Here is a 13,816-nt window from a genome sequence, read left to right as displayed (position 1 = left end):
GCCTAAAATGTCTGGGTAAAAAAAAAGGCGCACGCAAATGGCGGCAGCTACGGCCGCCGCCAATTGCGTTCCTTATTTTTCTTCGTCTTAGTCTATGTAAATATTTACGTAGATGAAAGGTTATGAAAGGGATGAAAGGTTATGTCCCCTATTTGCTCCTGGAATCTACGTAAATATTTACGTAGACTAAGATGAAGAAAAATAAGGAACGCAAATGGCGGTGGCCGTAGCCGCTGCCATTTGCGTAAGCGTTTTTTTTCCCCTTACCCAGAGCCCTCCATGGCCCGAAATCTGGCTACAGAAGGCCCTGGCCTGGGCCTGGCCAGCTGCTCCGCGGAGCCGCTGTGGAGCACAGCCGGCTTTCAAGGATTCCAGGGGGGAGGACTGGATCGCCTCCCCCCCATCGAGGATTCCGGGAGGAGGGACGGAGCACGTCCCCCACCACCATGAACCAAATCCGCGAAATGATAATTGACTTTCGTACATCCCTAACTGGAAATTGGGCAGGTCCAGGTTGCAGTTGCATAAAAAGCTGCCAGACAGGCAGAGCAGGCATTGGGAACAATGTCCCTATTTGCTCCTGGAATCTGTGCAGGCGCCTTGATCCTGAATTGCTGGCCTGAAGTGGACTTGGCGTGCAACGTCAGATTGAGCCTGCCTTTGCTTCCCGTCGCTGTACTTGGAATTGCCCAGCAGGGAGGTTTGGACCATCTGACAAACTGCTTTTGGCCTTGTGCCTGATCACCATCTGTGAGTATGAGTGGCCATGAAGTGGCTATCTTAATTAGCTTCTCTTCTGCTAGGGCTCCCTGTGGAGTAAGCTGCTTGCTTGGAAAACACATGCTGAGACTGGGCAGATGGCGATCCAGCCTTCTGAGCTGGAGTCAGACTTTCCTCATCGCCCCCTCAGTCTCTGCTGGTATTATTCCATGGGGTCCCCACTTAGTTAACAATTAACTAGGCCCATATGGTATCCATCGTAGAGTTCTTAAAGCACTCAAATGTGAAATGGTTGATCCTCTAACCGAAAATGTAAAATGTCCCTAAGATCAGCCTCTGTACCAGAGGACTGGAGAACGGCCAATGTAACACCCTTTTTAAAACAGGGATCTAGGGAGGTCTGGGAAATTACAGGCCAGTTTGCTGAATGGCTGTCCCATGTAAATTGTTAGAAAGCATTATTCAAGATAAAATAAGTAAGTATATAGAACAGCAAGCCCTGCTCAAAAACAATCAACATGGCTTTTGCAAAGGTACGTCCTGTTTACTAACCTTTTGGAGTTCTTTGAGTGTGTCAGTAAACATGAGGACAAGTGTGAGCTGGCAGGCGTTTACTTTGACTTACAGAAGGTTTTGATAAAGTTCCACATCAACAATTTCTGAGAAAACATTTGAACTTGTGCAACCACTCTGCATGCCAAATCAATGGTGCATGAGACTTTGGGGTTTCTGCATATTATTCTCTTAACACAACCTGCAGTGTGACAATAAAATGGATAAAGTTGCCAAGGGAAGGAGTTGACTAGTCTCAGTTTCAAGCCAAACTGAACTAGGTGTCCTATCTTAGTGGAGGTCATTGTAAACCACTCACAGCCTAACCTGGAGTATTCAGCATCGTCTGCATTGCAGTCACATTCTCCAAGGTACGGCTCCTTCCAACCCATAGTATGGACAACAAACTGCATTTGCTTTGGACTTTGCATTAGTAGGAGTGAAGGGAGAAAAGGGGTTGCCCAAACATCGTTCCGTGTAGACAGGGACAAAGCAGACTGCCGCCACCCCTTGACATCCACGGCAGCCTGCGCCAGAAGACTCTCATGCCTTCCACATCACACTTGGCATGCTTAGATAACGGGTCAAGCTCACACCCTCTATGTTAACCCCAAAACATTACAGTAGCAAAGAACCCAACAGATGGTGGTGAATTTAGTCCTGACGTTTACCTGGAAGGAGGCACACACAACTCTAGACCTAGATATGAAGTTGATTTGTGTAGGGAATAGGGAAAGGGATGGAAGGTTATACGAAAGATCAACTGTAACTGTTGAAACAATCCCTTTGGCAAAATAACAAAGCAATATCTTGGCCTATCCTATACGTTACCGAAGTCAGGGTGACCCACATGACAGGGCCCAGTCTGAGATCCAAGAACTCACCAGCTAGCAGGCAAGTGACACAACTGGATGAAGATGACTGGGCACCTCTCAAACTCCCCTTTTGATCTTTGAGCCCCTGACAAGTCAGGGAAGATCTCCTGCAAGCCATCACAGGCTAACTCCAGCAATGTTCCCAAACGCTAGAAGAGAGGGGGCACTTTGTCAAGGAACATGGCTGAGATCATTCTGCCCAATTAATGAAGGCTTTCTGTGGCCTTGAGGACTGCAACTGCCTGGACTGTCTCGAGATGGTAGACTAATGGTGGTTGCATCACTATGTGCTATTGTAGCTTGGCCAAATGCAGAGAGCTGCCAAGCAGTAGAGCAATAAGGGGGAACTTTTAACATGACCTATCGGGGTCAGAGTATCAAAAAGAAAGAAAGAAAGAAAGAAAGAAAGGAAGGAAGGAAGGAAGAAAGAAAGAAAGAAAGAAAGAAAGAAAGAAAGAAAGAAAGAGTTCTTGACATCCTCCAGTTCCTGCTGTGCCCCCCGACTTGGTGTGCAGGAAGTCAGAAGAAGCGGAGAGGGAAAGAGCAGTGTCGGTGCTCCTTTGTTGCTCTGAAAACCCAGCTGATGGACTACCCTATTCTGTGGGCCCCATGTATGATGGTGAAGAAGGGGGAGACATGCGCTGGTGCTCAAGAAAACAGAATATATGGCGCTCAACGCGTTTCAGAATGCTTCCTTCCTCAGGAGCTATAAATCAAACCAAGCATTTACATTAAAAATACTGTCTTCAAGATAACATTCTGTTCCCATATTACAAAATTTCATCAATAAGCGCAATACAATTTGTTTTCTGGAGCTTGTCTCCCCCTTCTTCACTTGCAGCACATCAGGCCAGTTTGTGGATTTTCCCAACATTTTGCACTCCCCCCCCCACAGCTTCTGCAATTTTCACAAATTTCTGATCAATCTCAACAAATGACAGCAACATCTGCACAAAATTGGCCTTAATTTACGCCAATTGGTCAGGAATTTGCATGAATTATGGAACATGGCCACCCCCAGAAAAAAAAAAGCTCCCAGAGTTTAAGGGAAAGCCCACAGCTTGGCTTGCAAATGTAAATAGAGTCGGAACTACACAGAGACTGAGTGAAAAAAGAACCAGATTTCCCAGCGACAGATACCCCTAATCCCAATTTTCATCTCTGCCTGTCAGTAAAGCCATGATAAGAATGTCAGATACTTCTAGCCAGGAAAAAAATACTTCAAAATAATATATAGAAAAGTTCTTACTCTAGTTACTACAGTTGTGATGTATAAAATAACTGAAAGTACAAAAAGTTATTAATCCTTACTCCCAGTATCTTACTTCTTTTGAACAATCTATAAAAGTAATTACTAAACACATGCAGATTATAAGAATTAGAAGCAGCATTTCAGTACCATAGTGCGGTTGTTGTTTTCGTTCAGTCATTAAGTCATCTCCGACTCTTTGTGACACCATAGACCAAAGGACGCCAGGGCTTCCTGTCCTCCGCTCTGTACCAGAGTGTGCTCAAGTTCATATTCATTGCATCGGTGATGCTAACTAGCCATCACATCCTTTGCCGTCCCCTCCTCCTTTTACCTCCAATATTTCCCAACATCAAGGTCTTTTCTAGGGACTTTTCTTTTCGCACTAGGTGGCCAAAATACTTGAGCTTCAGCTTCAGGATCTGTCCTTCCAATGAGCAATCAGGGTTGACTTTCTTTAGGATTGACTGATTTGACCTCCTTGCATTCCAGGGGACTCGAAAGAGTCTTCTCCAGCACCACAGTTCGAAAGCATCAGTTCTTCAGCGCTCAGACTTCCTTATAGTCCAGCTCTCACAGCCATACGTTACTACTGGGAAAACCATAGCTTTGATTAGACGGACCTTTGTCGGCAAGGTGATGTCTGTCCTTCTTACTATGCTGTCTAGGTTTGCCATAGCTTTCCTCCCAAGGGACAAACGGCATTTATTTCATGGCTACAGTCACCGTCTGCGGTGATCTTGGAGCCCAAGAAAATAAAATCTGTTAATGCTTCCATTTCTTCCCCTTCTTTATGCCAGGAAGTTATGGGGCCAGATGCCATGATCTTAGTTTTGTTAATGTTGAGTTTCAAACCAGCTTTTGCACTCTCCTCTTTCACCCTCAACAAGAGGCTCTTTAGATCCACTTCACTTTCTGCCATTAGGGTGGTATCGTCTGCATATCTGAGGTTGTTGATAATTCTCCCGGCAATCTTAATTCCAACCTGCGATTCATCCAACCCAGCTTTTCTCATGATGTACTCTGCATATAAGTTAAATGAGCAGGGCGACAATATACAGCCCAATATACAGTCGTACTCTTTTCCCAATTTTGAACCAATCGGTTATTCCATGTCTGGTTCTTACAGTTGCTTCTTGACCCTCGTACAGGTTTCTCAGGAGACAGCTAAGGTGGTCTGGTACTCCCATCTCTTTCAGAATTTGCCACAGTTTGTTGTCATCCACACAATCAAAGGCTTTAGCGTAGTCAGTGAAACAGAAATAGACTTTTTCTGGAATTCTCTCGCTTTCTCCATGATCCAGCGAATGTTGGCGATTTGATCTCTAGTTCCTCTGCCTCTTCGAAACACAACTTGTACTTCCGGTAGTTCTCGGTTTGCATACTGCTGAAGTCTAGCTTGTAGAATTTTGAGCATATCCTTGCTGGCATGTGAAATGAATGCAATTGTACGGTAGTTTGAACACACTTTGGCGTTGCCCTTCTTTGGAAATGGAATGTAAACTGACCTTTTCCAGTCTTGTGGCCATTGCTGAGTGTTCCAAATTTGTTGGCATATTGAGTGCAGCACTTTAACAGCATCATCTTTTAGGATTTTAACTAGCTCAGCTGGAATACTGTCATCTCCGCTAGCTTTGTTGTTAGTAATGCCTCCTAAGGCCGAATTGACATAACTCTCTAGAATGTCCGGCTCAAGTTTAGTGAACGCACTACCATGGCTATCAGGGACATTCAGATCTTTCCTGTATAGTTCTTCTGTGTATGTTTCCACCTCTTCTTAATCTCATCTGCTTCTGTTAGGTCCCTGCCTTCTTTGTCCTTTATCATGCTCATCTTTGCACAAAACGTTCCCTTGAAATCTCCGATTTTCTTGAAAAGATCTCTAGTCTTTCCCATTCTATTGTTTTCCTCAATTTCTTTGCACTGTTCATTTAAGAAGGCCTTCTTGTCTCTCCTTGCTATTCTCTGGAAATTTGCATTCAGTTGGATATATCTTCCCCTTTCTCCCTTGCTTTTTGCTTCCCTTCTTTCCTCAGCTACTTGTAAAACCTCATCAGACAGCCACTTCACTTTCTTGCATTTCTTTTTCTTTGGGATGGATTGAGTTGCTGCCTCCTGAACAATGTTATGGACCTCCGTCCATAGTTCCTCAGGTACTCTGTCTATCAGGTCTAATCTCTTACATCTATTCCTCACCTCCACTGTATATTCATAAGGGATATGATTTAGGTCCTCCCTGAATGGTTTAGGGGTTTTCCCTACGTTCCTCAATTTAATCTGAAATTCTGCAATAAGAAGCTCATGATCTGAGCCACAGTCAGCTCCAGGTCTTGTTTTGACTGACTGTATAGAGCTTCTCCATCTTTGGCTGCAAAGTAAATATTCAATCTGATTTCGATATTGACCTAGGGATGTCAGAGAATTTCTCCACGAATCTCGGGTAGGCCGAATGCCAGTGCATTCAGCCCCCTGAAATTGGTGGAGAACCAGTCTGCTCCCCCGCCCCCCCGGGACAGGACTTACCTTGGTTGAATGTCCCTGGCGGCGGCGGCGGCGGCAGTTTGGCGGTGGTTCGGCGGTGGTGGTGGCGGTGGTGGAGGCCGGTCCTCTGACCGGCTGCCGCCGCTGCCAATTCCAAGTAAACAAAAAACAAAAAACAAGCAAACGTGATAGGCTACATAAAGATTTACGTAGCCTATCATGGCTAGATTTTTAAAAAACACCGTGATAGGCTACGTAAATGTTTACGTAGCCTATCACGGCTGACTTTGAAAAAAAAAAAAGCGCATACGCAAATGGCGGCACCCATGGGCGCCACTGTTTGCGTACGTGCTTTTTTTCTTTTTTTAAAGTTAGCCGTGATAGGCTACGTAAACATTTACGTAGCCTGTCACGGCTGACTGCAGGGACGCAAATGGCGGTGGCTACAGCCGCCGCCATTTGCGTCCCGGCAGGAGACCACGTTTCGCGTCCGGAAGGACGGGGCGCCTCCCCCCCAGCCAGAATTTCAGCGGGGAGGGAAGGGGCGCCTCCCCCCTGGCCAGAATTTCAGCGGGGAGGGAAGGGGCACCTCCCCCCCACCGCGAAGCAAGCTACGGGATCAGGTAAGTGACTTTCTTCCATCCCTATATTGACCATCTGGTGATGTCCATGTGTAGAGTCGCCTCTTGTGCTGTTGGAAAAGCGTGTTTTCTATGATCAGTGTGTTCTCTTGGCAAAACTCTATTAGTTTTTGTCCTGCTTCATTTTGTACACCAAGGCCATGCTTGCCTGTTATCCTGGTGATTTCTTTACTTCCTGCTTTTCCATTCCAATCCACTATGATGAAAAGGACATCTTTTTTTTGGTGTTGGTTCTAGAAGGTGTTGTAGGTCTTCATAGAACCGATCAGCCTCAGCTTCTTCGGCCTCAGTGGTTGGGGCATAGACTATGATGTTGAATGGTTTGCCTTGTATTTGTACCGAAATCATTCTATCATTTTTGAGATTGAACCCCAGTACTGCTTTTCCCAACCTTTTGTTGACTGTGAGTGCTACTCCATTTCTTCTAAGGGATTCTTGCCCACAGTAGTAGATACGATGCTCACCTGAATTAAATTCACCCATGCCTGCCCATTTTAGTTCGCTGATTCCCAAGATGTCGATGTTCAAACTTGCCATCTCATGTCTGACCACCTCCAGCTTACCTGGATTCATGGATCTGACATTGCAGGTTCCTAAACAATATTGTTCTTTACAGCATCGGACTTTCTTTTCACCACCAGACACAACCACAGCTGAGTGTCCTTTCGGCTTTGGCCCAGCCGCTTTACTCTTTCTGTCACTGCTTGAAAATTCCCTCTGCTCTTCCCCAGTAGTATATTGGACACCTTCCGACCTGAGGGGCTTCTCTTCCGGCATCGTATCTTTCAGCCTTGTCATACATTCCATCGGGTTTTCTTGGCAGGAATGCTGGAGTGGTTGCCATTTCCTTTTCCAGTGGACTGCTTTCCAGTTTTGTAAGAACTCTCCACCATGACCTGTCCATCTTGGGTGGCCCTGCACAGCATAGCTTATGGCTTTACTGAGTTACACAAGCCCCTTCGCTATCCATGAAGGGGATAGTGCGGTTACTTCTGGACAGATCTTCAATAAGGACAGTCACAAGTGATGCTGCTGTTTACCCCATACCCTCATCTGGGGCTTACACTCTAGATAGGTCATCCACTAATATGTTGTCTTTGCCCGTAGTATGCACTACTAAAAAGTTATAGTCCTGTTGGGCCAAACTCCACCGTAGCAATTTATGGTTTGAACTCTTTACTTTGGCAAAGTAGCAAAGTGGAGCATGATCTGCCTGAAGCTGGATTTTCTGCCCCACTAGTAGGGCCTGAGTTTACCCAAGGCCCACGCAATGGCCAAACACTCTTTCTCAATTGTAGCCAGGCTTTTTTCACAGGTAACAGTTTTTTCCCCATATAGGCAATAGGGTGGTCAGGCCCTCTGCTGTAGCACAGCTCCAAGTCCCATATCAGAAGCATTTGTCTCTAAGACAAAAGGAGAGTCCAAGTGTGGGGCCCACAGAATAGGCTAGTCCATCCCCTGGGTTTTCAAAGCATCAAAGGCCCACTGACACCGCTCTGACCATACTACTTCAGGAAGTTGCCGCTTTTCACAGAAATCAGTCAGCGGTATCACCAGTTTGCTGAAAGGAGGGACAAAACTATGGTAGTAACCCACTAGGTCCAAGAATCACTGGACTTCTTTCTTGGTCATCAGTACTAGCCAGTCCTGGATGGAATCAGTCTTAGCATCTAGGGGCTTAATACTGCCCCCCTGACCCAGTGCCCTGGATATGTCCCTTCCGCCAGGCCAAACTGGCACTTCTGGGCCTTCCAGTAAGCTCCAGATTATGCATCTGTTGAAGCACTCAGTGTGAATGATCAAGATGGGTGTCCCAGGTCTGACTAAAAATAGCCACAGCATCCCAATTCACAGAGGCAAAGTTCTCCGGCCCATTTAGCAGTCTGTTAATGAGTGTCTGGAAGATCTCAGACTCATTCCTCAACCCCAGAGGGAGGACTGTAAATTGAAACAATGCCAAACGAGTAACAAAAGCAGAGCAGCATCGTCATCCAAGGGCACTTGCCAATACCCTTGGTCAGGTCGATAGGAGTGGTATATTTAGCCCTGCCCAATTGTTGTTTTTTTGGCTCCCCGAACGTACGTAAATAATTCCCCAAGTATGGCTGAAAAATACCCAGTGACACCAATCTGATTGATATTTATCAATGCACAGAACTGCAATTGGATCTACTGGATCTTCCCCACCTGCGACAGCAGCAGAAGGAACTACACCCACCTGATGGGTTAAAAAAAGAAATCTCACAAAATAAGAATAGCAGGAACCCATCTCTTTGCTCCTAAATTTTTGGATTGGGGGGGAGTGGACAAACTGGTGCCCACTCCAGGCTGCATATAAATCTTGGATTTCTCCCTTGATTTCTGTGGACAGGTCTCACCACTGCCTCTGGGGACATTTAAAAACAACTTTTCAGTGTGAACCAGGAAATGACCTATCCACATAATGAGATGGTTCTCTCTGCCCCTCGTTAATCTCCATGTGTCTCCTCCTCCCTTTCCAGCCACCCCATTCAACTCACCACTCCAACGCAGTTGTCAGATTATTCCAAATTCACTCACTGAATACCCAAAAACTGAGGTATTTTGGGGCTCTTAAACACCTCCCACCCTTTAGGGCTTTTTTTTTTTTTTTTGAGATGTATAGGACATGCCTTGTGTTAGCATGAATCTACCGATACCTCTGTCTCGTGTGTAAGTGCTTCAGTTTTGGCTACCTAAGCACAAGCAAGGGGAAACTCAAGTTTGTATTGGAAGGAATGATGACCCTGCATCTGGTCATTCTGAAATGCTGGAGGAGAAACAGGGGACTCTAGAATGTATCTCAATTGTGAGAGCAAACACAAACACACACACAGACACACACACACACAAAATATCCATCCACTGAGTCCAGGTGTGCAACAGACTCTATTCATGGGAGATTCAAGTGGGAAGTCAGCAGGGCTGAGATATACATCGTGCTTTCATGTATTCCTAATGCCGGTTGTTTTTTCTGTCATTCTAGCTTCACACTTTCCTAAGAGAAGTCCAGTTTTCTAACACTTCAATGGGCGGACTGTATCTGTCTGAGGATGGGGAGCGGACAGTCAACTATGATATCAGGAATTGGATATTTTTCCCCAATACGTCTTATCGCAGAGTGACAATTGGGAGTGTAGAGGGACAGGCAACGCAGGACATAAAGCTCAGCATTAGCCCAGAAGCCATTGTGTGGCCCACGCATTTTAATGAGGTAGGGGAAAAGATTTCTTTCACTATATTGCCTGTGACATCTGTTAAGTGTTCCCTCTATTAATTTGTTGAATAATTCATGGATCCATAGAATCATCATAGAATAGTAGGGTTGGAAGGGGACTCTAAGTCCATCGAGTCCAACACCCCACAGTCATCTGGGACTTTGGCTGCAATCTTATGCATGCTTGCTGGGAGGAGGTCCTACCGAGTATTGTGGGACTTACCATCGAATAAATACCTACATGGATAGGGAGTTGTTTTTTTCCCTCTCCCATAATACTAGTTTAGAGGTCAAAAGTATAGCTTGAATGTCGAGGTCAAGAAGTTTGGTCGGGAAGCAAGGGGACTATAAAGTCCAACAGAGCCTTTGGCAGCAATCACAGTGGCAAGGGGATATTGCAGGGCCCACAGAAATGGCCATGTGAGTGGCTGCTTGATCACCCCTATTATATGGACGTTTTCTTCTTGAGTAAACCTCCAACTTGGTCATGGGAAATGTTCTGGCCTTTTTTTCGGGGTGCGGGGTTACCAACCCAACTTCACATAGCCAAACTCCACACTACCTAAAGCAGATACCTGAGACCCAGGGAGGTTCAAGGCTCGTTTGGGGGAGACAGCCAGAACAATAACAATTCCCACTTGGTGGCAGCATCAAAGGCTACAGGAAGGGAAAAGCAGAACAGGAGTGCAAGCAGACTGTTTTGCCTGTTTGCCCTTCCATTCGTGGGACAGGGTGTTGCTGGTCCATGAGGAAAAGGGAGAGTGTTTCCTGTTGTGGCTCGTTGATTCCAGAGTGGCCTGCCAAGAAAAGCTCATTCTCCCTTCCCTTCTGTGCCGGCTTTTCAGCCTGAATACAACATCTTTGAATGTTCTTTCAGGGGGCATCAGAAGTGCTTCCCTGAAACAAGGGCTTGGAGTCACTGGGATTGGATCCCATTGGCTCCTTCCCATACCCCGTGTCCATAGAAACAAATATAGGTCACAACTTTGCCTTCATGCTCCTTCTTTTGGTTGCCAGACCGTGCCTCGTTCCAGGTGCGTCGAGAGCTGTCCCCCTGGATACGCCAAGGAGATTCAGGAAGGAATGCCACCTTGCTGCTATGCTTGTGCTCCATGTGCAGAAGGGACAATCTCCACACAGGAAGGTAGGTGACTTAAGTGGAAAGGGCCAATTTTGAAGTCAAATATTTGAGTCTGCCTGAACCCTATGTTCTTAATTGGAGGCTCCTTTCTGGATCCCCCCACTGTCAGAAATTAGGTTTGAGTTGACTGGAAAGAGGGCCTTTTTGGTTGTGGCACCCCACTAAAGGAATACCCTCCCCTGCTGTGGCTGTGATGATATTCCGACACCAGTTGGAGATGCCTTTTCTTTGCCCAGTCATTCCAGCACATCTGAGTGGATCTGGTTTCAATCCTGGTGTTATTCATTCTCTTGAATCTTGATGCTCTTGTGTTTTAATTCTAGTTTTCATGTTGATATCTTATTATTCCACTTTTCATGTCACCTCAGTGTCTTTAATGAAGGGCAGGCTAAACATCCTTTCAACAAATTAATTAAATATTCAGTCAAACATTTTCTGTGAAGATTTGGAAGAGATTTTTGAATGCAGATCTCTTCTTGGCATCTGTACTCTGAATCTCGGTCATTAATTCCATAAAGTGGGTTGAAAGAAATGACCTTGGAAGGCAATTTCTGGGATACAGTGCAGGGCGGGGGGACTCAATGCATCCTTCTCTGGCTATTGGGATGGACCTCTGAGTTCCCCTCACAAGGACCCCTCCTCTTCAGCCCAGCACACAGCTTTCGGTGTACTAAAACACGAAGGATGTTTCAGGTTACTTCTATATTTACACTGTGGGGGTTACGGTGCATGTCAGCCCTGCTTCTGCTGTGGCTTGAATATTCAGAACGGGCAGCTGCCATGCACTGTAGCCGACCATGGCTTAAATACAGACGTAAACTGAAACATCCTTACTGTGATAATACATACGGAGCTGTGAGCGGGGCTTAAGAGGAAGGTCCTTGTGAGTGATCATGCAAACCTGGTCAGTGAGACAAGAGGCCCTGCTGAATGAGGTGAGCTGGGGGGGGGATTTTCCTCAAAAATCGGGTGGAGCCACTTCCGGATGCAGAGCCCTTCCTCTCGTAGGAAGTCCCTCCTTTCATGGACGTGGGGTCCTGGATCCAAACCATGATTGTTTCCTGACCTCTTCCACATCCCCATGTTTTCTCCCAAAATGAAACATTTGACATGTTTCACTGAAATGTCAAATACATGTCAGTGAAGCTGAAGTCACTCTCCTTCTTTTTAGATGCGGATCATTGCAAGAAGTGTCCAGGACATCAGCAGCCAAACAGAGACCGGGATCAATGTGTCCCCAAGAATATATCCTTTCTGTCCTTTACAGAACCTTTGGGGATCACCTTGGTTTCCTTTGCCCTATTCTTGACATTAACCACAGGCTTTGTGTTAGGACTCTTCATTAAATTTCTAGACACTCCAATAGTCAAAGCCAACAACCGGGACCTCTCCTACATTCTCCTGGTCTCCCTCCTGCTTTCCTTTTTGTCCTCCTTCCTGTTCATTGGCCAGCCAAGGAAAGTGGATTGTCTTCTGCGCCAAACAGCCTTCAGTATAATCTTCTCGGTCGCTGTCTCATCTGTGCTGGCCAAAACGATAACTGTGGTGCTGGCCTTCCTGGCCACAAAGCCAGGGAACAGAGTGAGAAAATGGCTAGGGAAGAGGTTGACCAACTCCATTGTCATTTCTTGTTCCAGTGTCCAACTTGTCATCTGCTCCATGTGGCTGGGTGTCTCTCCACCCTTCCCTGACTCTGACATGCACTCCCAGCCTGGACAGATCACCCTGCAATGCAATGAAGGGTCTGTTGTCATGTTTTATGTTTCCCTTGGCTACATGGGCTTCCTGGCTGCCATCTGCTTCACAGTGGCCTTCCTAGCCAGGAAGCTGCCTGGGGCCTTCAATGAAGCCAAGCTGATCACCTTCAGCATGCTGGTCTTTTGCAGTGTGTGGGTGTCCTTTGTGCCCACCTACCTGAGCACCAAGGGGAAATATGCAGTTGCCGTGCAGGTCTTCTCTATCTTGGCCTCCAGTGCTGGCTTGCTGGGCTGCATCTTCATTCCCAAGAGCTACATTATTGTACTGAAGCCTAATCTGAATACAAAGGAACATCTTATGATGAAAACAGAAGATGGCATCTGATCCTAAGTGCTAGCGATTCATTATATTACAGTATAGGCCATTAAGATCTTGTAGTTCCCTGGAGAGTCTCTATCACCAGAAATGTGCTAGGTCTACAAAATATTGATGGCACACTTGGATTTTGTTTCTCCTCCTTTGTCATCATCCCGACAAGCATCTGCTTGCATTGTACACATATTTTTAATCATTAAATAAAGATAGACTAATCCGGTAATTAAACTGGCAATGATAAATTTAACTGGTTAACTCCGGGGTGTTGCTGTGTACAGAAAAGGCCTTGGTCCAAGGCCCACAAGGTACAAATTTTCTTTCTCTGGCTGCCCTTGCTTCTATTCAGGATGCTATCTTGCCAAAGAAGCCATGGGGACAACAAAGAAGCCATGGGGACTCCAGCCTAAATGTCCTAGCAGATCCGTTGTTGGGAAGGGTGAAGGCTGATATCCTATTTTATGCTCACAACAATCCTGTGAGGTTGGTTAGGTGGAGTGGAAGTGAATGGTCCAAGGCAGGAGGCCTTGGCTCTGAGCAGGGATTTGGCTAGCTATGAACGACCTCATGGATGACCCAGTTTCATTATGAATTCACACATCATCACATCATTGAACTCTGGAATTTGGCACTACACGATGTAGTGATGGCCACTGACTGGCGTGGTTTTTAAAGTGGATTATACACATTCAAGGTGGAGAAGGCTAATCGGATGGCTGTATGCTACCTGCAGGATCAGAGGCAGTCTGCCTCTCAATACCACCTGCTTGGAAACATGAGATGGGGTGGGAGGAGGGGTGCTACTGTGCTCACATCCTTCTTGTGGGCTTATTCATTTCTTCGTTTACAATA

The sequence above is a fragment of the Heloderma suspectum genome, chromosome 2 (genome assembly GCF_057233095.1).
Source record: "Heloderma suspectum isolate Gila_16-S chromosome 2, 16-S_ref, whole genome shotgun sequence".
In the NCBI taxonomy this organism is placed as follows: Eukaryota; Metazoa; Chordata; class Lepidosauria; order Squamata; family Helodermatidae; genus Heloderma; species Heloderma suspectum.
This window is presented reverse-complemented; position numbering follows the sequence as displayed.